Below are 13,422 nucleotides of genomic sequence, written 5' to 3'. Positions count from 1 at the left end.
GTGGTCTATTCCCTTTGAACTTGTCAGACAAACAGAAGAAAGGGGAGGATGAAGACAAGTGGTTCAAAGCGTTCCAAACGATTTTACTTCTCACTAAGACGGGTTCTCTGCCTGGGTCTAGGACCTTCTATTGTCAGGCATTGTCAAAAAGAAATGTCACACCCCCGAAGCCACATGCAGCCTGAGTGTAACTGACATCAAGCCATAGGCTGAATATCGACTCAGTTAGCCCCTTGGCTCCCGTGTCCGTAGCAACAGCCGAGGAGTTAGTTGTCACAGACTGTTCAGCTTCACTGGGCTAACATGATTAGCCTGAAAGGCCATTTCTTCCACAGCGGGCCAGAGAGGGCATTGAAGAGTGGAGTTAAGATTGAATGCCCTTGTGTACAGTGACTGAGAATTATATTATTGTTTGCTATTGTATTCCTATTGGTGTAATTTTACATGACCCAAACATCAGGTGTGTATTAATTTTTGTTTGTATTGTATATTTACTGTTGTTTATAATACCTTGAAGATGAGGTCTGTAAATTATATGTACTCTTTTCTCCCAATAAGCCTTCTCAGGATGTATTTTAATAGTGCATTGATTTGTAAATCAGAAGGTTAACATTTGTCCCAAGAAACCTAACTAAATATTCTGCCAGTGTAGAGACCCACAGATTTGCCACCAATGCTCCTTATAGGATACATCACTGCACTCTATACTCCTCTGTAAACTGGACATCTCTGTATACCCGTCGCAAGACCCACTGGTGAATGCTTATTTATAAAACCCTCTTAGGCCTCACTCCCCTTATCTGAGATACCTAATGCAGCCCTCATCCTCCACATACAACACCCATTCTGCCAGTCACGCACACATCCCTGGGTCACTCCTCTTTTTGGTTCGCTGCAGCTAGCGACTGGAACGAGCTGCAAAAAAACACTAAAAATCTCTTAATTCAAAGACTCAATCATGGACACTCTTACTGACATTTGTGGCTGCTTTGCGTGATGAATTGTTTTCTCTACCTTCTTGCCTTTGTGCTGTTGTCTCTGCCCAATAATATTTCTACCATGTTTTGTGCTGCTACCATGTTGTGCTGCTGCCATGTTGTGTTGCTACCATGTTGTTGTCATGTGGTGTTGCTATCATGCTGTGTCATCTTGTGTTGCTGCCATGCTATGTTGTAGTCTTAGGTTTATCTTTATGTAGTGTTGTGGTGTCTCTCTTGTCATGATCTGAGTTTTGTCCCAAATTTTTTTTTCTAATCCCAGCTCCATCCATGCAGGAGGCCTTTTGCCTTTTGGTAGGTCGTCATTGTAAATAAGAATTTGTTCTTAACTGACTTGCCTAGTTAAATAAAGGTTAAATAAAAAATGTATTAATTAAAGACCATGCTTGATCTATTATCACAATCTACTAGCAGGACTTCCCACATATCTCTAACCTTTTTCTTTTAAAGCGCTCAGCAAATAGTCTTAATGCCGCTCACTTATCAGGCTTCTCAGTGGTTTGGATAGAGTGCCTGTCTCATTTTGATGACACTCAAATGTGTCTCTTTTGTTGGGCTGATGGCCGTGACTAACTCCATCAGAGTCTGAGAGGGAGAAGAAGGGCCCACCACAGCCAGGATCATAATAATTGGATGCGCATAAGAGCCAATCTGTTTGCAGATGATTGCGGATGTCATTAGCTCTTTCGCTTTTATCACCCAGGCTAAAACTCTTCAGGGTAAACTAAGTGTTTTTAGTGGAATGGAGGATGGAGGAAATAAGAAACGACTCATCTTCTGTATAGAAATAATACATCAATAGGTTTTTATTCTACAAGGAGTACTGTACGTGTGTGCATGTATTTGCATGTGTTTCCTTGTAGTAGAGGTCCCTGAACAGATCCCGGACCTGTGAGACTCCTGGAATCGTGAGGAGTTTGAGCTCTTTCCATCTCCCTCGAGAGTGCTTGAACTCCTATTTCCTGAGAGACATGACGCACTTCTGATAGGCCTGTGATAAGAATTTCAATTATTTTTGGCCTTGCTGAGAGCGCGGAGATGTCTTATATCACCTCTCACAGTTGAGTGTCTTAAGCTATATCCACAAAATGAACAGACTGTTATGAGACTGGTGTCGAGGGATGGATACAGACAATGTCAACTGTATACATCTGCTTTTACTGCAAGATGAGATTGAACTATCAAGGGTAAACACTGATCCGATGATGCTTCCCCTTGCAGAGTTAACATCCATCAGTATTTCCTTGAAATGTATTATGTCATGCATCAAGATAAAGTATACCATTCCTATATGAACGTGTTTATTCGCAACATAAAAAATGTGTTAAACCCTTTTGTCCTCACTGTCCTTCGTGGCATTTTACAGTAATACCTCCATTACATACCATATCTGTGACAATACCACATTGTTCATTGAAGTATATGACATACTTTAGATCCAAGAGGATTAACAAAAGCAGCTGACTGAAACTCTTCTAAAATGTACACACTTTTCAGTTAAGACTGAAGAAGTCTATTATCTTTATATTTTCTACATGTAATGGACAACAAATGAATTGTCTCCTCTGCGGATTTTGCTGTCCTTAAACATAGGTTATTCTTTGTATATTTTCTCCGTCTCTGTGGCTGATGAGATGTTTATGGAATAAAACCATTATTTTTCTCAAACTCCCCAAGGTGAGGTTTGATGGCTCTCCATCCTTTTTCTGTCCAACACTGAATATCATTTTACTGTGTTTATACCTTTTTATATTCATGATATCCCATGTTATCCTCTTGGACCTATTTTATTGAAATTGCAGTGGAGAAGAGTATGGGGATATTTCGTTTTTTAAATTATTTTTTTAAATAAGCCTGACTTCAAATATTTTGTGCAGACAGGCTTTGCTGTATGTTATTATTCACAGACAACGAATGTTGAGCTACAAGCTAGCTGTAATGATATTGGTTCCTCATCATTGTAAAGAACATCTACTGAAATGTGAAACCAAGCAAACAACTTATATTTCTGTAAGAAATGTACAAGCCAGAGACTGATGAGAGACCTTCTCATTCACGCTTTGTATTTGTGTGTGGATGTTGCAATATTATTATTATTTTGGGGGTATTTTACTAGGATCCCCATTAGTTGTTGCAAAAGCAGCAGCTACTCTTCCTGGAGTCCACACAAAAAAATGAAACATAATACAGAATGGCATAATACAGAACATCATTAGACAAGAACAGCTCAAAGACAGAACTACATACATTTTGGGTGATGCTGGTGAGGAGTGCCTCTCAACTAAACCAAGTCCTGATGTTCAATCCAGAATACTGATTAGTTTGGGGATGAGAAAAGGAGGTGTGTTTGAGGGGTGGGTGTGTGGAGTTTGCCATTACTCGCCATGGAAACACAGTCAAAAGAGATCTAGGTGTTTGATAAGTTAATTTGGAGATGATATTAAAGCGCTGGCAAATATCCAATAGCTGCATGAGGGACGTCTCAGAGACACATTTGCATTTCTAAAACTCGATACTGGGTGAGGAGAAGTGAATGATCAGGACTCCTAAGTGTGTTGACTCTCTCCTTGCTCCATAGGGGGGCATGCAAAAACTTGGGTTTCGTCAATCAATATTTAATGTTGTTTTTCAGAATTTCACCCAATGCAGACATATTATTTTCATTGCAAAGCATGAACTGCTTTTATTACCATTTTTAAAACTCGCCCAAAATCATCTGAGTTAAAGCATGTCGACTGTCCCGCAGACTACTCAGGAGAGAGGACACATACAGAAGCCTTTGGAGGTTGTAGAAAGTTTTACACTGTGTGTGTGTGTGTGTGTGTGTGTGTGTGTGTGAGTGAGTGTGTGGCTAGATATATTTTACAATACCTTTTAAATGACCTAATTCAATTTGAGTAAACCAGGAAGTGGAGGAATGCATAATGTGTGTTGCTTATCAATGGCTGTGAAGAAATTGGTGTTCCTGTTCTTTGTGTTGCTGCTTCCACCTTTTCTTTCAGAGGTGGTGCAGTAGTTGGCCCTCTTGGATTGTGCCAAATGTAATCATTTTTTTAAAGGGCCATGTTTATGGTTGTTTTGAAGGTAAACATTTTCCTGTCTGGCAAAACACATTTTGACCTTTCTAAATGTCCTCAAACTCTGAAAGGCCTGAAATGCTGTTGTGAATAGATTAGCTTGACTGTCTTGCAACAGTTGACCAATTTTACACCAAAAACACATTCTCCTGTAAAAGCTCGCTTGGATGATAATAACCGATACTGTAAACAGCTACAAGTCAAAGACTTAGACATGCATGGTAATGACACACCCAGTCAATGCTCCAACATGAGCAAACACCACAACCCACTGTCACGCATAGGAAACATGACACAGCATGTGCCCCTCACTACATTGCGTAATTCTAAATATGTGCCCAACACACGTTGCCCCTGAACAGTCCCACCTTCTTGCAAGGATCACACGACAGCAGTAAATATGTATTACATTTATAATAGACATTGCTTACAACTTTGTTAGTCATGAGGCCTTCATTCCAGTTGCTTACACTTGACTAAATCTGTATCATGGCTTTATACCTAATTAATCACACAACTTCTATTAGTTTCATCTGAAATGCAACATTTACTCTGTGAAACAAGACTAAAATCAACGGGATATCAATTTGAATAACACACACTCTCTCAAGGAAGACAGTTGTCTTGCCCCACCCAGAAACGTTTTGATTGAATTGGGGCCCTCCATAGAAATGAAATAATGATATTTATATGCCTCAGACTTTACACAGGCTGCATCCCGTGTCTTTCTCTCTGTTCTGTGAGCACAGTGTCATCTTGCTTCATTGCCTTATTGCTGCTGACCTGCAACTATTGTATGGTTACGTAACAGCTCTGTCACTCATGATGTAGAATCGAATAGGCAGCCAGGCCCCACTCTCTAAATTGAGACACTGTCTCCCAGAGCCAATTACTCAACACACCCATTACTTATCATCTATCAACCCGAGACAACTGATTTAAGGAGTTAATAATGATAATACAGAACACATAACTCAGTTGGTGCCTCACTTTGTATTTTTATGAGAATGATTTGAAACTTCTGAAATGACTGACCTGACTTAATCTTCTTGGCCCCCTTGGGAGCGTAGGGCATCCACCGTGGGTCGATCTCCACCACACCATCTTCTGTGCGAGGGCCTTTGCTTCTTACCAGGTGATCCCAGGAGATCTTCTGAAATGAGCATATGAAATGACATGATACGAGGCATCATGACATGGTACGATATGAAATGATTTTTATCCCATATGATTTCATGTGTTACAACCTTAAGTCAATAGAACACTGCAATACAATACGCCCACTGTGCGGTTTGATATGAGACACCACACAATAGAATTAGGACTCATAAGCTTGTGTGCAATCTTGTTGGAATCATATTATGCTATTCATGCAATTTCTGGAAAATGTCTAGGGCTGTACGTGAACTCTGGCGAAGGCTACACCAGGCACGTTTTTCAAAAGCATATCTGAACCAAATTGTGTAAATATAATTAATTATTTATTTGAGCAATGAAATCAAATAATGATAGAAAATCATTCAGAATATTTACAGTATTTTATTAAACCCTTTTCACCATTATGAAACCTTTAATTATGAATGATAGTTCAGGAGCATTGTGCAAAGACTCACATGAGTGTATCCAATTAGCAATGCCTTTATTACTGTAATTAGTATTGACACCTTATGGCGGCAAAAACAGACCTAGTAAAGAATGCTTGCCTAACAACTCAAACGGAATTCTTCCTCTGACCTAATGTTTGCTACACACTTCAGTCTGAGACTTCCATCTATGAAGTAGTTTGTGGTGATGTCAAAATGAGGGGTGTTGAACAAAACCAAGCGATCGAATCATCTCAAACCAATCAGAGTATCAAACACAGGAGGTTGGTGGCACCTTAATTGGGGGAGAACGGGCTCGTGGCAATGATTGGAGCGGGGTTTATCAAATGGTAAAAAAATAGATAAACACATGGTTTCCCGGTGTTTGATACCATTCCATGTGCCCGTTCCAGCCATTATTATGAGATATATTTTCAAAACGCTGCTTTACCCACATGTTTTCTGTCTCTGGCTCACACCATCTGGTACCAATCAGAATGGTTAGAATATGCATGCGTTCTAGAAATAGTTGGGGATGTACTCAGATCTACACCAAAGATGGTCTATTATATTGACAAGATAGTCAAGTGACCGCTCTAATAATGGAAATGCGTGTCCTCAAAGATGGAAGGCAGGCGGGAGGAGGCGAGATCAGGTGGGACCATTCTAGCCAATGAGAGGGCAGATACGCAAGTGAAAGGGCCATAGAGATAGACATTGAACTCATCTTTGTATCTGTGCCATTATAACGTCTGTGACAGCATGTGCAGCGCCATTGAGGCTATTTCCATTTTAAAGTACTACATTTTCTTCTTCTTCATTGACTGATTGCTCCCAACTCATAGGAATCCCCTCCCAGTTGACTACTTTAAATTTGTGGAAGCCCTATAGCTCCCTAAAACCCTTCTCTGTAGGGTTTTCAACAGTTAGCTTTGCTCACAGTTAGCAGTGTGTGAACTATTCATTCCGCCGCTGTTTTAACATGAAGAAACGTCAAAAATCATTACTTGCATATGCTGATATGCCCCTTATATTTCATATCAAGAAAGAATCTTTCAAATCCAAAATGTACACTTACTGTAGGAGTTTTGCACAGATCCATGTGCTGTGTGTGCCTCCAGTTGACGAACTACAATTCCTCGCCAGTTACACTTACACACAGGTGTTAGAGCCAACAAGATAGCTAATTAGCACAGGTGGCGACCTCTGTCTTCTGTAAACAAGCACTGTAAAATGTAGATATGGCCGTGTGGGAACACTATCCCTAACCATATAAAGGTGTGTAGTAATTTAACCTTTAGTTTTCTGAAAATTACATCTCACTGTTATGAAAGATATGATCCTTATGTTTTCAAAACTGTACCGCAAGCGATGTATTTCAACGTTCAGAATGAACGTCAGGGCTCTTAACAAAATTCCCCCAGGCCAGAAGATACATTGTCAATAGGCACTAAAGGGAGTTAGCATCTATGCATGACTTAGGAAGCCCTCACTGGCTATGTCCATGCTAAAATGGGTAACGTCCATGAGTCCGCTATCTATTTTTATGACAAAAGGCACAACTCTGATCTCAAGTTTGGTTTTTTGAAGTTGCCGGAATGCCATTTACATCAGTGCATTCGTAACAACCTAACCTGTTGTGTCATCTGCAAATTTAACACCATCGTAAAATTTTCCGATGACACAACCAGTGGTAGGTCAGAGACCTGGCCGTGTGTTGCCAAGACAACAACCTCTCCCTCAACGTGATCAAGACAAAGGAGATGATTGTGGACTACAGGAAAAAGAGGACAGAGCATGCCCCCATTCTCATCGACGGGGCTGCAGTGGAGCAGGTTGAGAGCTTCAAGTTCCTTGGTGTCCACATCACCAACAAACTAACATGGTCCGAGCACACCATGACAGTCGTGAAGCGGGCACGACAAAACCGATTCCCCCTCAAGAGACTGAAGAGATTTGGCATTGGTCCTCAGATCCTCAAAGAGTTCTACAGCTGCACCATTGAGAGCCTCCTGACTGGTTGTATCACTGCCTAGAATGGCAACTGCTCGACCTCCGACTGTAAGGCACTACAGAGGGTAGTGCAAACGGCCCAGTACATCACTGGGGCCAAGCTTCCTGCCATCCAAGCCCTCTATAAAAGGCGGTGTCAGAGGAAAGCCCTAAAAATTGTCAAAGACTCCAGACACCCTAGTCATAGAGTGTTCTCTTTGCTACCACATGGCAAGCTGTACCGGAGTGCAAAGTCTAGGTCCAAGAGGCTTCTAAACAGCTTCTACCCCAAGCCAAATGGCTACCCAGACTATTTGCATTGCCCCCCTCCTCTCCACACCACTGCCACTCTCTGTTGTCATCTACACATAATCACTTTGATTAACTCTACCTACATGTACATACTACCTCAACTAACCGATGCCCCTGCACATTGACTCTGCACAGGCATCGTTATTTTATTTATAATATTTTACTGCTGTTCTTTAATTACTTGTTACTTGTATCTCTTGTTCGTATCTGTACTGTTGGTTAGGGGCTCGTAAGTAAGCATTTCACTGTAAGGACTACTACACCTGTTGTATTCAGCCCATGTGATGAATAACATTTGATTTGATTTTGAATCATTACGAAACTTCTATTTGATTAAATAAGCCCCACGTAGCAAATTAGAAATTACATTTTTTGTTGACCAAATTTGACACTCATCGACCTCCATACACAAATTCCTCCCTTTGTGGGCTTATTTGTGGTAGACAGATTTTGGGCCGAGTAAAACCTCTCGCTTCGCCTCTTCCTTTCTGTCCAGACTCAATGAGGACAAGAAACTAACATCTGTGGGCATGGAGTAGCATTTGGGGAGCCAGGCAAACAGAATGCACCAAGGTAACAATGAGGGGAGATGGAAGATTGAGCACATTGTACATAGGAAACGTAATACTCTTGCTGATTATATATTGACATATTGACATATTGGCACAAGGAGTGGAAGACGTGTAGCAGCCCTAGAGCTAATCTGGGGGTAACCTCCAAACTGGTAAAGTTAAAATATAATTTTATTCAACAGTATGGTCTGTAGATGTCATGAGAGGAAACTTTCCTTATTCAAACTGTCATTTATTAATGATGTAGAAGGGTTTTTTTTTAAATCAGGAAAGTTTCCTATCACGAACTCTACGGGGCAGAATGTTAAAAATATATATATTTTAACTTTACCAGTAGTCGGTAAGGTTGGTAATTTTGCAGGTAGGAATGTGAGACACGTGAGGATGGTGAGGGGAGGACAGCTCATAAGAATGACGCAGAACGGAGCAAATGGAATGTTTGATGTATTTCTTTTACCATTTTTTACCATTCAGTTCCGCTCCAGTCATTGCCACGAGCCCATTTTCCCCAATTAAGATGCAGCCAGCCTCCTGTGATGTGAGACAATATATACACAGGAAATTATAATTAAATCAACTTTTCAAAGCACTGGTAGTGCATTCGCACAGAACCACACACGTACGAGCTTGGCAAGTAAACACGCAATTGTACTTTCCTGTGCATATCAATTTCCTTCAACTGTTTAACGACACTCTGAACCTCCACAGGCTGTGGGGCATCCACTGCAATATCTTCAGCTCCACTCGCTCCTTCAGCTACTTCTCGTGCCTCCGTGTAGGAGACCTGCTGTATGTCCCTGACCCTTACCACTTCAAACTTCATTAACCTTAAATGGGCTCTCAGGGGAATTGGGTATGTGATTTCCAGCACAATTGCATATCCTCAGATTCCATAAACAACTTTACTCCTTTTGTTCCATTTTCCTTTATTACCGCCTCCCACTCCTTTTCACTATATTTGCTCAACACTTCTCAAATTCAAGTTTGTCCATCCACCTTCCATATTCATCCAAACCGTCATCCTCGTCCTCTCGTTATATCTAGCTAGCTTCTCCATTCCGTCTACCAACCTTGCTGTCTTGACAGTTCTCTTTGTGATCTTCGCCTCATTAATTATTAAGCAAATGCCGAGCATTTGTATGGGGTCCAATGAGAGAGTGTTGAATTTATTTAAGATGAAAATGTATTGCTATTTCAATACGTGAGGCTTATTTGATCTAATAGAAGTTTAATCAATCATGCTTAGGTTGTTACGAGTGTACTGATGTAAGTGTGATGCGCGTTGGCCCAGAACAGAGCAGCACGGCTGGCCCGTACACAGAGGGCGAATATCAAAAACATGCATGTCAATCTATCCTGGCTCAAAGTAGAGGAGAGATTTACTGCACCACAACTTGTGTTTGTGAGAGGTATTGACATGTTGAAAGCACCAAACTGTCTGTTCAAACAGCTAACACAGCTCAGACCCCCATATATACTCCACAAGACATGCCACCAGGAGTTTCCCAGAGAACAGTCTCTGGGAAACCCACAGTGCTACATAGAGCCATGACTACATTGAACTCTATCCACATCAAGTATTATACACGTAGATGCAGTAGCATATTCCAATAGCCCAGGATTCCTGGTGGTAAGGAGGGTATTTTAGTTGAGTTTGACAGTGAAGGAGGGGAACAGATGTGTATGGTGCGTAATTTGAAGTTTGGGCTGGGCCAATATATTTTGCTACAAGTACACGGAAGTTATTTTCTTGTAAATACGTTTTTATTTTGTCTTAAACACATGAATGCAGTCGTCAGTCTGGAAATCATCTTTCCTCCTGTGCCTGCCTAGCCCAAGATATACTGCTAAAGGGAGTCAGATGAACTATTGTATACTATGTTCATGTCTCTGCGTCCAGTTTGATGGAAATTTGCAAAGACTGTAAGTCTTTTGGTACAGCCACCCGAAGACTTCCAGTATTTGTTCTATGCTAGCGCTAACGCTAGTTACATCGGCTCGCAAAACAACCTCTAACTTCCATCATACTGGACGCAGAGACATAAAAATGGTATCCACAAGTTCATAAGACTCTAGGGAAGGATTTACTGACAAAATAACTTCTCTGTTAATTTCCAAAGACGAGGTAAACTGGCACTGGCAGCCAAAATAACCAAATACTCCATGTAAACGTGAATCGATTCTCAATTGCAATACGGTTCTAGTAACATAAACACATCTACTTTCATATCACATCAAAATAATTTTAGAAATGCAAATATACAGTCCCCTGTTTTAACACAGTTGCAGCTGACAGTATTTTTCTGTTATAAGTCCTTATTCCGTTACACCCAGGTTAGGGTTGCAAAGGGAGGGTAGGCCTACGTTCGAGGTTTACCAGTAAACTACCAGATTTTTGGTAACTTTCAAGTTTTGGGGGGAATTATATCACATGACACAGGTGTCTGTAGTTATCTCTGGCCCTCTGTGTGGCCTTATCCATAGGGATGTGTATAGATCGCAACATTGTATCTGTCCCATTATGGTGTCTATGAGCGCACGAGCAGCAAAATTGAGACCATCTCAATTTTGAAGTAGTCAATTTTATTCTTCTACAACATATATGGGTTTGTCAACAAACTGAAAGGGTGCATACTGCCACCTTGTCACATGTGCCAAATACAACTGGTGTAGACTTTACTGTGAAATGATTGCTTACGAGCCCTTCCCAGCGATACAGAGTTTTAAATGAATCATAAAAATAAAATAGTAACACATGAATAAACTAAACAAGAATGGAGCTATGTATAGGGAGGACAAGTACCACATCAATGTGCAGAGCAGTTGTGTAAAAAGTACCCAATTGTCATACTTGAATAAAAGGAAAGATAACTTACTGTCACGACTTCTGCCAAAGTCGTTTCCTCTCCTTGTTCGGGCGGCGTTTGGCGGTCGACGTCACCGGTCTTCTAGCCATCGCTGATCCACCTTTCATTTTCCATTTGTTTTGTCTTTGTTTTCTACACACCTGGTTTCATTCCTCAATTACATGTTCATGTATTTAACCCTCTGTTTCCCCCATGTTTTTGTGTGTGATTGTTTCTAATGTTCATTTGGTATATTATGGCTGGTTTTCGACGGGTGCTGTTTTCACCTGTGCGTAATTGATAACCGTTTATTGTTGGTCAAGTATATTGTTACCTTGTGCCTTTATTTTGAGTAAAGTACGTTGCTCACTCATTCTGCTCTCCTGTGCCTGACTTCATGCACCAGCTACACCCACCTTCTGATACTTACTCATTACTCAAGTAAAAGTGACCCAGTCACCCAGTAAAATTCTACTTGAGTAAATGTCTAAAAGTATTTATACTTAAGTATCAAAAGTGAAAGTATAAATCATAAAACATTCCTTAAATATGGCAAACCAGATGGCACAATTTTCTTGTTTTTAAAATTTACGTATCGTCAGGGGCACACTCCAACAATCAGACATAATTTCCAAAGGAATTGTATTTAGTGAGTCCGCCAAATCAGAGGTAGTAGGGATGAGCAGGGATGTTCTCTTGATAAGTGTGTGAGTTAGACCATTTTCCTGTCATATTAAGCATTCACAATATAATGAGTACGTTTGGGTGTCAGGGAAAATGTATGGAGTAAAAAGTACATTATTTTATGTAGGAATGTAGTGGAGTAAAAGTAAAAGTTGTCAAAAATAGAAATAGTAAAGTAAAGTACAGATAACCCCTAAAACTACTTAAGTAGTACTTTAAAGTGTTTTTTACTTAAGTACTTTACACCACTGGTGCAGAGCTACATAATATTTGAAGTAGATACTGTATGTACATGAAGGCATGGTAAAGTGGCTGCGCATCAGGAAAGATAATAAGAGTAAAATAAAGAACAGAGTAGCAGCAGAAAATGATGAGTGTAAAAGTGTGTGAGTGTGCGTGTGTAATGTGTATGAATGTGTGTTTGTGTTGTGTCGGTATGCGTGTGTGTTGTATGCGTGTGAATGTGTGTGGGAGTGTCAATGTAGTGTATGTGAATGATTGTGTATATGGTGTGTATACATTGTCTACTGACTGTGCGTAGGGTCAGTGCAAGATTGAGTCAGTGCAGACAGATAGAGTACCATTAATAGACTATTTAGCAGTCTGGCTATTTGCAGTCTTATGGCTTGAGGGTAGAAGCTGTCTAGGAGCCTGTTGGTCTGAGAGCCGATGCTCCGGTACCCCCTGTATATAGCCTCACTATTGTTATTTTACTGGTGCTCTTTAAATATTTGTTACTTTTATTTTTTTAATTTTTTTTAGGTATTTTTCTTAACTGCATTGTTGGTTAAGGGCTTGTAAGTAAGCATTTCACTGTAAGGTGAAATGTTGTACCTGTTGTATTTGGCGCATGTGACAAATAAAATTGTATTTGATTTGATTTGTTCAGAGAATACTGGGTGAATCAGGCCTTCATGGTCGGATTTCTGCAAAGAAACCACTACTAAACAACACCAATAATAAGAAGAGACATGCTTGAGCAAAGAAACAGGAGCAATGGACATTAGACTAGTGGAAATCTGTCCTTTTTGAGACTCAGAGTAGGTCAACAGATTATCTCTGCATGTGTGATTCCCACCGTGAAGCATGGAGGAGGAGATGTGATGGTGTGGGGCTGGTTTGCTGGTGACACTGTCTATGATTTATTTAGAATTCAAGGCATTCTGCAGCAATACGCTATCCCATCTGGTTTGCTCTTGGTGGGACTATCATTTGTTTTTCAACAAGACAATGACTCAACACACCTCCAGGCTGAGTAAGTGCTGTTTGACCAAGAGAGAGTGGTTTGGGATGAGTTTGACAGCAGAGTGAAGGACAAGCATCCAACAAGTGCTCAGCATATGTGGGAACTCCTTCAA

This window comes from Oncorhynchus masou, chromosome 29 (assembly GCF_036934945.1).
Source record: "Oncorhynchus masou masou isolate Uvic2021 chromosome 29, UVic_Omas_1.1, whole genome shotgun sequence".
NCBI classification, from domain to species: Eukaryota; Metazoa; Chordata; class Actinopteri; order Salmoniformes; family Salmonidae; genus Oncorhynchus; species Oncorhynchus masou.
This window is presented reverse-complemented; position numbering follows the sequence as displayed.